The 10,500-nt window shown below is 46.6% G+C and overlaps 1 long non-coding RNA gene across 1 annotated transcript; it reads right to left on the bottom strand.

Annotated features, from left to right (window-relative positions):
- Window positions 1-1,448: 1,448 nt before the first annotated feature.
- On the bottom strand, window positions 1,449-10,267 carry LOC115317123. Its single transcript, XR_005715110.1, has 3 exons — window positions 10,230-10,267; window positions 2,495-2,636; window positions 1,449-1,506 (listed from the first exon to the last, which is right to left on the bottom strand). It is a non-coding gene; the product is annotated as an uncharacterized LOC115317123 (long non-coding RNA).
- Window positions 10,268-10,500: the final 233 nt, after the last annotated feature.

Below are 10,500 nucleotides of genomic sequence, written 5' to 3'. Positions count from 1 at the left end.
ATTATTGATGGGGCACATCTTGTATTTTATGAGAGGTTCTTGCAAAAATCTTCTGGATTAGCTCTAAAGCTGCGACAAAACTGGCACTCGGGCTGCTACACAGGATAGATGTAAAAGCCGTTTTAATGAATGCGAGGCTTTTGTACAGGACAAAATAACAAAAACTGACGAGTTAAGCACAGGAAGTTAAGACGCGTCACAATGCCCATCACTGTGAAACACGGCAGCGGGAACGTAAAAACCAACGCTATCAGAAATAAATTTTTAAGTCAGGGTAACACTGCATAACAACATGTGCAGACAGAACATATCATATTAGAAAAATAAAATAAAATGAAAAAGTTATTGCATGTAAACATTATTATTTCTGTGTTTTGAGTGTTTAGATAGTATTGGTTATTTGCCACACCAGGCAGAAATACCAGTTTACGTGGAGCCTCTGTCATCGACACCGTCCAAACTGCTAGCCTCAAAAGGTAACGGAAACCAAGGTTTCTATCAAATTACTTTAATAGGAAACCTTCCCAGTATTGAAACTTGTTTGTTGACGTATACAACACAGGAACGACATAACATTTACGTATACATTAAATGGATCATTTATTATAATGTAAACTAGCGGTCTTTTCGGCCTAAGCTCTTTTGATACATTCCTTATGCTTCTTCGGACTCGCTCAATCACGTTATTACTTCAGCATGCAATCGGTCGCGCCTCCTAAAAGTTACAATCCTGCGACCAAATGACATCAACAACCACTCGGATCATTCTAGATAAAATGTTACCAAATGCTCAAAATGCGAAGCTATCCAATGCTGGCTAATCAAAACAAGGTTTCATAGGCAATGGATATTTACACAAAGAGAAATTAAACTGTTCTTGATATTCAGTCATACTGGCGTAACATTGTGACCTGCGATAGCGATTAGATGACCAGATGCACGTACTGCATTTTCGCTCGTCCATGTCTAGAGGCACAAGTAAGAGTATGAGAATTGGCACAGAAAATAAAAAGTGTTATGGACCTCAGTGTGAGCGTTTGACGGTGCTGTATAGCTTGGGGCGCAGGTCTCTGTCCTGTATACGAGACTCATGGCCTCTCACAACGAGCCACCTGGGAAGCCCTCGCAGCCTGTGCCCTCTCGTAGAGTTGGCCAAACTGTGCTAGAGCTGGGGGGTTAGCGATTGGCTCTGGTCGAGGGGTCTGGTTGCTGTCGTCCTCAGGCTCCGGCTGTGGTTCCGCCTCTCCAACGTACAGGCAGACGTTGTGGAGAATTGCACAGGCCGAAATTATGGTGCCGGCGATGTCTGGCGAGTAGAACAAGGTCCGATACTTGTGCAAGCAGCGGAACCGTTGCTTAAAAAGGCCAATGCACCGTTCCACCACGGAACGCATTGACGCATGGCGGCTGTTATATCGCCGTATTGCACGGCTCCACTCCGTCTGCAGGCCCGAGCATTAGTGACAGGCGTAAGCATCCATGGCTCCAGGGGGTAAGCGCTGTCGCCTGCATGCAGAAATAAAGACGAAGTACATAAATGCATGTTCCCTCACGCCGCTCGCGACATTATTTATTTTGTATGAAGATGCAAAACACCTCTCAGCTCTATCTTTAATATACACTGCAGCACCATTCGCAGATGTAGCCACTTGTTGCCAAAAGCGTGAGCCAGCCTAAATCAAATATCGTTCAAGGTGACGTACAGTACATTCTTTTTTTCCTGTGGTATTAGGGTATCAAGTGTATCATGTCTAACAAGACTTGCATACCCACAAGTGTGTATACTGTTGTGATATACCTTTATACATAGCATAAGGTCGAGATATACAGTGTAGGCCCAATAGATTGACTCTTTACAAACAACACAAAGTGGCTCCGCTTGCCAGTCTGCGACTTTCGAAGTTTTCGTGTTGAAGGCACAAGGGCCGGATGCGCGAGCTGCGCCACTGTTTAATCATCGGGGTACTTCATCCAGGCCGTGTCTCCTGCAAGAAGGACGATCGCGTTTCCCGCAATACTCGGGCCAGTAAATTGCGGACCATTGAGATACTTTGCTTTCATACAATCACTCCATGTGCACCAGAGTACCTGTCGCACTTTTTACAAGTGACTGCATGCCGGGGTATTTGTACTAGCGTATTCGCCATTTGTTCTACTGTTCTTGTAATCACTGTATTGACATAACTTTCGTCGTGTTCCTGTCGCGGTTTGTGGCTAAAATGGCAACGTTCAGACTTTATATGAATTTTTTAGTGCTGCGTTAGCTAACGCTGAAGCTATACCGTGTCTCACATTTCACTTTTATCCGTTATGTGATGGTGCTCGCACATAGTATAGCTATAGGTCACATAGTTTAGTTTTTTTTTTTTTTTTTTTTTTTGTGGGAGCCCGTGAATAGTACTGTCCATCACTCACGGAGTACGGGTGCCCACACATTTGACTACGTTATCTAAGAAAGCTGTCCCCGTATCATAGCGCTCTTCAGATTACCTACCCAAGAGGGCCTCGCCGGGTCCCAGGATTCGACCTTGCATGAGCTGTCTACGGAGCCAGGAACTCTTCCACACGAAAGAGTCATGAGTTGAGCCAGGCATTGTGGGGTCGATGCACTCGATGCGCATATCGGCGTGGCAAATCTGTTTAAAAAAAATAAACAGCTCTGATGAAAAACGACCACATTATGAGCTCCTGTGCAGACATACGGCCCAATGTCCAAGAACTAGAGAGATGAAGCCGAATCGGTGCATCTGCACCGACTCATCTGCAGGTATAAGTGGTGTTCACGTCACTGGACGCCATAGTGATGCGCGCTGTTCATGTCACAATCTCAAAACGAGCCCCTTCCCTCCTCCCCCATCTTAATTTGCCAAGGACGACTATCTTGATGATGTGTATGGGCGTCCGCAAGCACTGCGGAGGCTCGCATTTAGTGTGCAGTTAGTGCGTGCTCAGCAAAGACAACCACCACTTCAGGTGGTATTCAATGGAGGCAATAGTTGTGGTTGTTAGGATGGCTGGGTGTCTGTCCGTGTCCCGGTTAAGTTATCCATTGTTATATCCGGTGGGACCACCGAGTGCCGAAACAAACAATGTTTAGTGCGATCAAATGGTACCAAGCACTGGCCAAAGCTCACGTGCGTCGGGAAACGCCGGACCGCATGAACTGAAAAAAAAAAGGTCGGTAGCTTAAATGACTAATATGTCATCAGTCTACACCATCGCGTGTGTACAAGCCCCTCTAGTTGTCGTCGCTGTTGAGAGCGCGCTGGTCCCACAGGATATAAATATGCGCCTTCGCAGTTCTTCCGAAAGGTGCATTCCACACCATCAAGATAACCGTCGTTGAGAGACTAAAGGGGGGAGGGGGGCCATTCTCATCCTGTGCTGTGTAAATGATTACCCTGAAAATTTGCGCAGTATGCGCACTTATTGTGATTGTGTGCACTTAGAAATGAACTGTATAGGTGGTATTCACTGGACGACATATTTGAGGTTACTGCTCACAGCACACGCTCGTGATGAGTTCTTATTTATTGTCTCCCAAGGAAAACAATTTTGATGGCGTGCGGTGTGCACGCTGGAAGCGTTGTGGAAGCCTGCCGTCAGCTCGTGCTCAGCGGCAGTGAGCTCAGCTATGGCCGCCAGTGAATACCAGATATACTAGAAACGCAACATGAACTTACCACCATGACGTTAATGGCATAGTGATGCTTGCGGCACCAATACGACGCCGGCACGACGGTGTCGGTTTCCTTTGGTCCAAGTATAGCTACGAAGGTTCCGTCGACGCATCCCACGATGTTGGTTAGCTTGCCGTGGTGGCGACGGAAGCCTTCTTTCGCGGCTGCCTTGGCCGCCTCGCTCCTTGGGAAATCGACCCAGCCGTCCCTTCCCAGCTTGTTCACAATGCCGTTTGCCACCGCCGTCACAGCTCTGCTGACCGTCGATTGAACGACGGCCAGGCTTTCGTCGGTAGCTATGGCACCTTGGTAGCCACCCGTGGCGAAGAACCGAAGCGCGATTAGAACTTGCTGCTCAACGGTAATCGTCGTCTCCGTCTCTCGTTGGCGCCGTATTCCCTCTTCATCGCGAAGTTGATCGCAGAGCCATGTCACTGTGCTCTTAGACAGCCGGTACTGACACCGAAATGTCTCTTCCGACATCGCGAAAGCATTGGCGTGTTTTCTGAATATCCGTTGTTGTGCGCCTTGGTCCAGCGAACGTTGTACAACGAGAAAAGCGGCCATCTTATTTGGTTCAGCTATCAAATGTTAGCGCCGCAGATAATATAGTGGAACGTCCGTCATACGTCATTTTGACGTCATCAGCCAAAGGCGAAAGTGACTGTTTGTGACGGGCTGAAGTGTTCGAGTTTCTAGAATGTTTCCATGGCGACAGCGCGAGCTCTCCATGCGCGCTGTGGCCAATAGGAGCGAGCGGTTCGTAGGGGGGAGGAGTTTTCGAGAAACACGAACGTGACTGTTTGCGACCAGAATAGCACCCCTGGTCAATTTGTATTGCTAGTATCTGGAAGTAGTTTTCTGAGTCTTCAAGCGACTGCTCCAGTTCCTCTGCTGTCGGTGCTCGCACCTCGTGAACGTTTTTTTTTTACTTCGGTTGCAAGATGAGAAGTGATTTTTTTTTTTTTTTTTTTTGCAGGCCGTGCACGTTTGGCCCCACGCAGGGCACTTCCTTGGTTCATGGCTTCTTCCACAGTAGCCACACTGACGCCTTTGTTTGTCTTAAGGGGCTCGTCCTGGTGCTGCTGATGACTTGCTGACTCAGTGAATCTTTGCTTCGCCCTCGAGGGTGCGATTCTGGGCAGCCGCTAATTCCGCAGCTTTCCAGACCTCGATGGCCAATTCCAAAGTAAGGTTCCTCTCTCGCAGAAGACGAGCACTCAACTTTTTGTCTGTCGTTCCGCAGACAAGCTGGTCTCTGACCATGGGGTCCTTCAGTTCACCAAAGTTGCATGTCTGAGCCTTAAGCTGCACGTCGCGAAGAAACTGCTCGAAGCTCTCGCCTTCTTTCTGCTGCCTTGCTCTAAACACGTACTGTTTGTATGTCTCGTTGCACTTCGGGCTGCAGTAGTCCTCAAAGACTTGGACGATGGCATCGTAGTCTTCTCGCTGAGCCGCTGTCAGTGGAAATGTGTTGAATACGTCAATAGCTTATGGTCCAGCTACATGCAGAGAAACGGCAGCTTTGTGCGCTGGCGTCCTCTCTTTCGCTGGTGCTGTGGTCTTGAAGAACAGCTCTGATACGCTGCCGAAACTTCTTCCAATTCTCTGCGGCGCTGTCAGAAATCACAATGCACTCGGGAGGGGGCAGATGTTCCATATCGGCGTTCTTTGTACTAAACAAATCCCACTTCTGACACCATGTATCGAAAATGTGTCAGCCACTTGGAGCGAGACCAGAAAGAACCCTTTATTCCTCCTCATCTTCTTTCAAGCAGGAAGGATTTTGTTAGAGGCCCTTTACCGGTACATTTCCAGACCTGCAGCCGCGAGCGGCGGCCATAAGAACCACGCGGCATGACGTCGATGGGGGAGTTGTAAAAAGATAGGAACTTCTGCAGTACCCGCTCGATAAAAGATAAAATTTCTATAAATCTTGTCGTTCCACATTAATATAAATGCGTCAAAAACCTGGTATCATCGACAAAACTTTTATTATCCGGAGTTTTAGTGGCGCCATTTATCCGAAGTCAGCAAAATCGTCAGCTCTATCTGCTACCGCGAACAGCCTCACGAAGCCGGAGGTTTACGGGGGCAAAGCCGAACGGGGACGGCCGGACCCGGGCGAGACTTTCCTCCTTTCGTCATGTTGATCGCGCTGCGCAAGCACGTGATCACGTGGTCGCGAGCGGGTGAGTTCTCGTTGATCACTGATAGCTCTAGAGAGAGCTTCACCGGAACCCCGCGCGTCCCCCTTTCACGTCACAGCGCACGTGACTCGGAAGATGGTGAAGGAGTTGAGAGGTGCCGAAAACTTCAATTTTGTCAATTTTTACAATAAAAACTAGGACATGCAGGCAAAAGCGGTTTTTTGTTCTTTACTTCAGCAAGGTCGAGACACCAACTCCCAAATTATTTATGCGGCTAGCACTGGAATGGTTGCGCAGCTCCTTTAACGGGTACATGTTTAGCTCTATCGAAAGCATTGTTCAGCCGTTTTTATTTACAGACGTGTTGCTGTTTTTTGACTGTGCCTAAAAACTTCACAAATAATTTAAAAAAAAAAGTCCTGAAATGCATTTTCCACGCGTTTTAAGCTCGCTACTGGTAGTTCCCAATTCTACTGCACTACAATGGTCGATGCCGCATGATAGATTCTTAACGGTGAAGAGTTGAGCTTGTTGGTACATACTTGTAAATATATCAGCTTGAACTTTAGAAATAACTAGAACACGAAGACAGAAAGGACAGGATAGGAGACACAGCTGACTACCAACGATATTTTAGTGTAATCTTCTTCCTTGCGCTTTTGCTCCTTCCTTTTGAGTCCCAAGTGGAGCGCGATAAACCTATTTTATAAATTGCCCTATTCCACTATTAAAGATCACTTCCGATATTTACACTTATACAAAAAATATATACATATCATTTGCACAGTATTCCTAGCAAATTATTGTTTTTAAACTAACCCGCCACATGCTCGTGCTGTTGTTGTTTGGGGCGTGATATTCCGTAGGTATTGTCTTTCTTCTTTGTGTATGGTGATTGATGGCGTGCTGACACAATCCTTGGCGTGCTCCTGGATAGCGAGCGCCTCGAGCATTTCGCGTGCATGAGGATTGTTGTTTCTTGCAAGAATGGTGGTATTGTTCAAAGCTACACTGCACTGCCATGTCCTCCAATGAGCTGCCAGGTGTCCTGCCGCTGTTCCCTTTAGAGACGCTGCGTGCTCACGGGCTCTGTCGTTGATACATCGGCCTGTTTGGACGATGTAGCATTTCCCGCAAGACAGGGGAATGTGGTACACCACTCCTGTTGTGCATGGGAGGTACTGCGTTCTGTGGGCCGTGTTGCAGGATGTTTTCTTGCTTTTTTGATTCACTTCACTGCACATATAGTATGCTTTGTTGGGCGCGGAGCATACTACTACTACGTCATTTCTTGCTGCAATTTTTTTTTTTTCAATTTGTGGGTAATTCCATGAATGTACGGTAGCACCACGATCTTCCGTCGAGTTTTGTCAGCGTCTCCGTTTTCCTGCCTTGTATGCTTCAACTTTTTGCAGATGTTCTCACAGACTGGCACCATAAGACTAGTTGGATATCCCGAATCTCGTAGGCGGCGCATCTGTTTTTCAAAACTTTGCCCTATTTGATGCTCACACGATTTGTGTAGGGCAGAGATTAGAGCCGTGCTAGCGACACTCCTCTTGATGGTTCTTGAGTGTCCAGATGTGAACGGCAGAAATCCTTTCGCTGACCGGGGTTCATACTCCAGTACACGTGTCCTTGATTGAAAGTCAGATTGAGATCTAGAAATTTTATATTTTTCTCGACAGGTGCTTCATAGGTGAAAACCAAGTCGGGGCAACTTTCTTTGAAGCATCTAAGAACTGTGTCTCTGGATCCGTTTATCTGGTCGTCGACCTCCGTGGCACTTAGTATTTAGTCGTCCACGTAACGGAAAATCGCCTGGATGCCTGTTTGTTTCAGGTTTTTTTCGATGATCTTGCCGCATGCCGCCAGGTACATATCCCATAGCTGCGGCGCCACTCGAGATCCAATGCATACTCCGCTTTTTTTCACCATTGGTTGGTCTTGATATACCACCACAGTCGCGTTTACATATACACCAAATAGTTCTAAAAAGGTGTCTACATTTATTCCTGCGGCGTTCTGAAAAGCTGTGGTGCCTTGCTTCTCAATGGTAGAGCGGAGAATTGACATAAGGTTTGTGTGCGGAATCGAATAGTACACGTTTTGAATATCTATTGAAAATCCAGATGTGACACCGGCTCCATTTTCTTGAAGATATGCAATTAATTGTTCCGAATTCTTGATTTTGTATAAATCATCCGATTGTATCAAGGATAGGCGATGGGATAGGAACGTCGACAGATGGATTTGCCAGGTTCCTTTTTCCGACACAATGGCCCTAAACGGTATGCCCTCTTTGTGGGTTTTCGCAGAGAAAAAAACTTGCAGCTGTCCTTTCTTTGTTTGTCTTATTTTTGTGCGTATACTGTTCATGTTGCTGTTATCAAGGAGCTTCAGAACCGCTTGTTTTGCTTTTTTGTGTGTTTTTGCGTCCACGTCAATGAAGTTCTTTGCCATGGCGGCAGAAGCTTTCTTTTTGTATGTGGCTGAATCTAGGACGACGAATCCGCCTTCCTTGTCGGAAACGCATAAATTGAGATCTTTGCTAATTAGCTCCTGTATTGTGGGACGAAAGCTCATACCTGGTGTTACTGAGCTTCTTAGGCTCGCGATGCAATCGATTTCCTCGTTGATTACCTGCGCAGCGTTTTCAACATCAGCCTTGGATGCAATACTTCTGACAAGGGCCACCTTGTCGATGGGTTGCAGCCGAGGTGGCAATGCAGACTTTGGTCCTTGTTCAAGTACTTTTCTTGCCTTAGCTGAGATGGTGACGTCTCCAATGACCTGGAGGGCTCGCCGTTCTGGGTGTTCTTTGGCTTTCCTTGCCAGGTGCTGTTTCAAATATGGAAGGTAATAATTCGTCCAGATGGTTTTTGTTGTGTATCTTGCCATTGTCAGGTAATTCATAAAAACGTTATAGTGAGGACATTTGGCACGTAGAAAATCTGTGAGAAGCCGTTGTTGCCTCCGTCTCGGACCTGAGAATCTTGCTCACTCGCATAGCGTGCCCTTGTGACGGTGTTATAATTCCGAAAATTTGTCTGACATCTGCCAGGATGATTTTCTTGTTGATGCTGCGCGCTAGTAGTCTTCCCCGGCAAGTAGTGGCGGCAATGAACAAACTAAGCGTTTGTGGGTCCAGTAGATGAATAGATAGGAAGGAGGGGCTCAAATAACTAGAAAGGAACTGCATAACGGTGAAGAGTTGAGCTTGTTGGTACATACTTGTAAATATATCAGCTTGAACTTTAGAAATAACTAGAACACGAAGACAGAAAGGACAGGATAGGAGACACAGCTGACTACCAACGATATTTTAGTGTAATCTTCTTCCTTGCGCTTTTGCTCCTTCTTTTTGAGTCCCAAGTGGAGCGCGATAAACCTATTTTATAAATTGCCCTATTCCACTATTAAAGATCACTTCCCATATTTACACTTATACAAAAAATATATACAAATCATTTGCACAGCATTCCTAGCAAATTATTGTTTTTGAACTATAGCCCGCTACTTGCTCGTGCTGCTGTTGTTTGGGGCATGACATTCCGTAGGTATTGTCTTTCTTTTTTGTGTATGGTGATTGATGGCGTGCTGACACAATCCTTGGCGTGCTCCTCAATGTCGAGCGCCTCGAGCATTTCGCGTGCATGAGGATTGTTGTTTCTTGCAAGAATGGTGGTATTTTTCAAAGCTACACTGCACTGGCATGTCCTCCAATGAGCTGCCAGATGTCCTTCCGCTGTTCCCTTTAGAGACGTTGCGTGCTCACGGGCTCTGTCGTTGATACATCGGCCTGTTTGGCCAATGTAGCATTTCCCGCAAGACAGGGGAATGTGGTACACCACTCCTGTTGTGCATGGGAGGTACTGCGTTCTGTAAGCCGTGTTGCAGGATGTTTTCTTGCTTTTTTGGTTCACTTTTTTTTTTATTTACAATTCAGAGACAATGTAATTCCCTCTGTCATATCCATTTAACTATTAGACACTTTTTGGAAATCTGGTCTTTCAACATTGATCACTATCATCATTTTACACTGTTAGCAAGTCCCGTGTATTTGGCGAATATTTGGGGTGAAAAACACGCTATTTACACAAATTACCATAAATTTACACGATGAGTAACGGATAATTCGTTCAGAAATCATGCGAGGTTGTAAAAAACGTGCTTTGGTTCGGTCATACACGCATAACCGTGTAGCCGACCTCGATAACACGCATCGCCCCCGGCGACGACCGCGGCATTGCCGGCTATCGAAGCACCGGAATGCTTGGGGACACACTTAGAAAGGACCGTCGAAACAAATGCCGCGGAAAGAAGCATATATCGGAGACAGATATGCACCAAAAGCAATTGCGTCATGTCGCAGGGCGTTGGCGAAACCCGCGCTTACCGTGCTCGCCGCCATCTTCTGGTCGATGGCAATGCGGCTTCCCTCATGCCGCCCATGTTTGTATTTAGTTTAGGGGTCCTGATAACAGTTTCTTAGACACCACAAATAAAGTCATCGGTCTAATTATTCGTTCCAAACAGTTAAAATGGATATAAAAAGCGTGTCCTCGATGTGAACACGTGACATTGCAGTTGGTTTCGTTTTTGCTTCAACCTTCAACTGCAAGCGATCTGGCCACGGCGCAAGCGCAACGCCGATGTACGCTGGAAGC

The sequence above is a fragment of the Ixodes scapularis genome, unplaced genomic scaffold, assembly GCF_016920785.2.
Source record: "Ixodes scapularis isolate PalLabHiFi unplaced genomic scaffold, ASM1692078v2 PGA_scaffold2__306_contigs__length_199485367, whole genome shotgun sequence".
Lineage (NCBI taxonomy): Eukaryota > Metazoa > Arthropoda > Arachnida > Ixodida > Ixodidae > Ixodes > Ixodes scapularis.
This window is presented reverse-complemented; position numbering and strand designations above follow the sequence as displayed.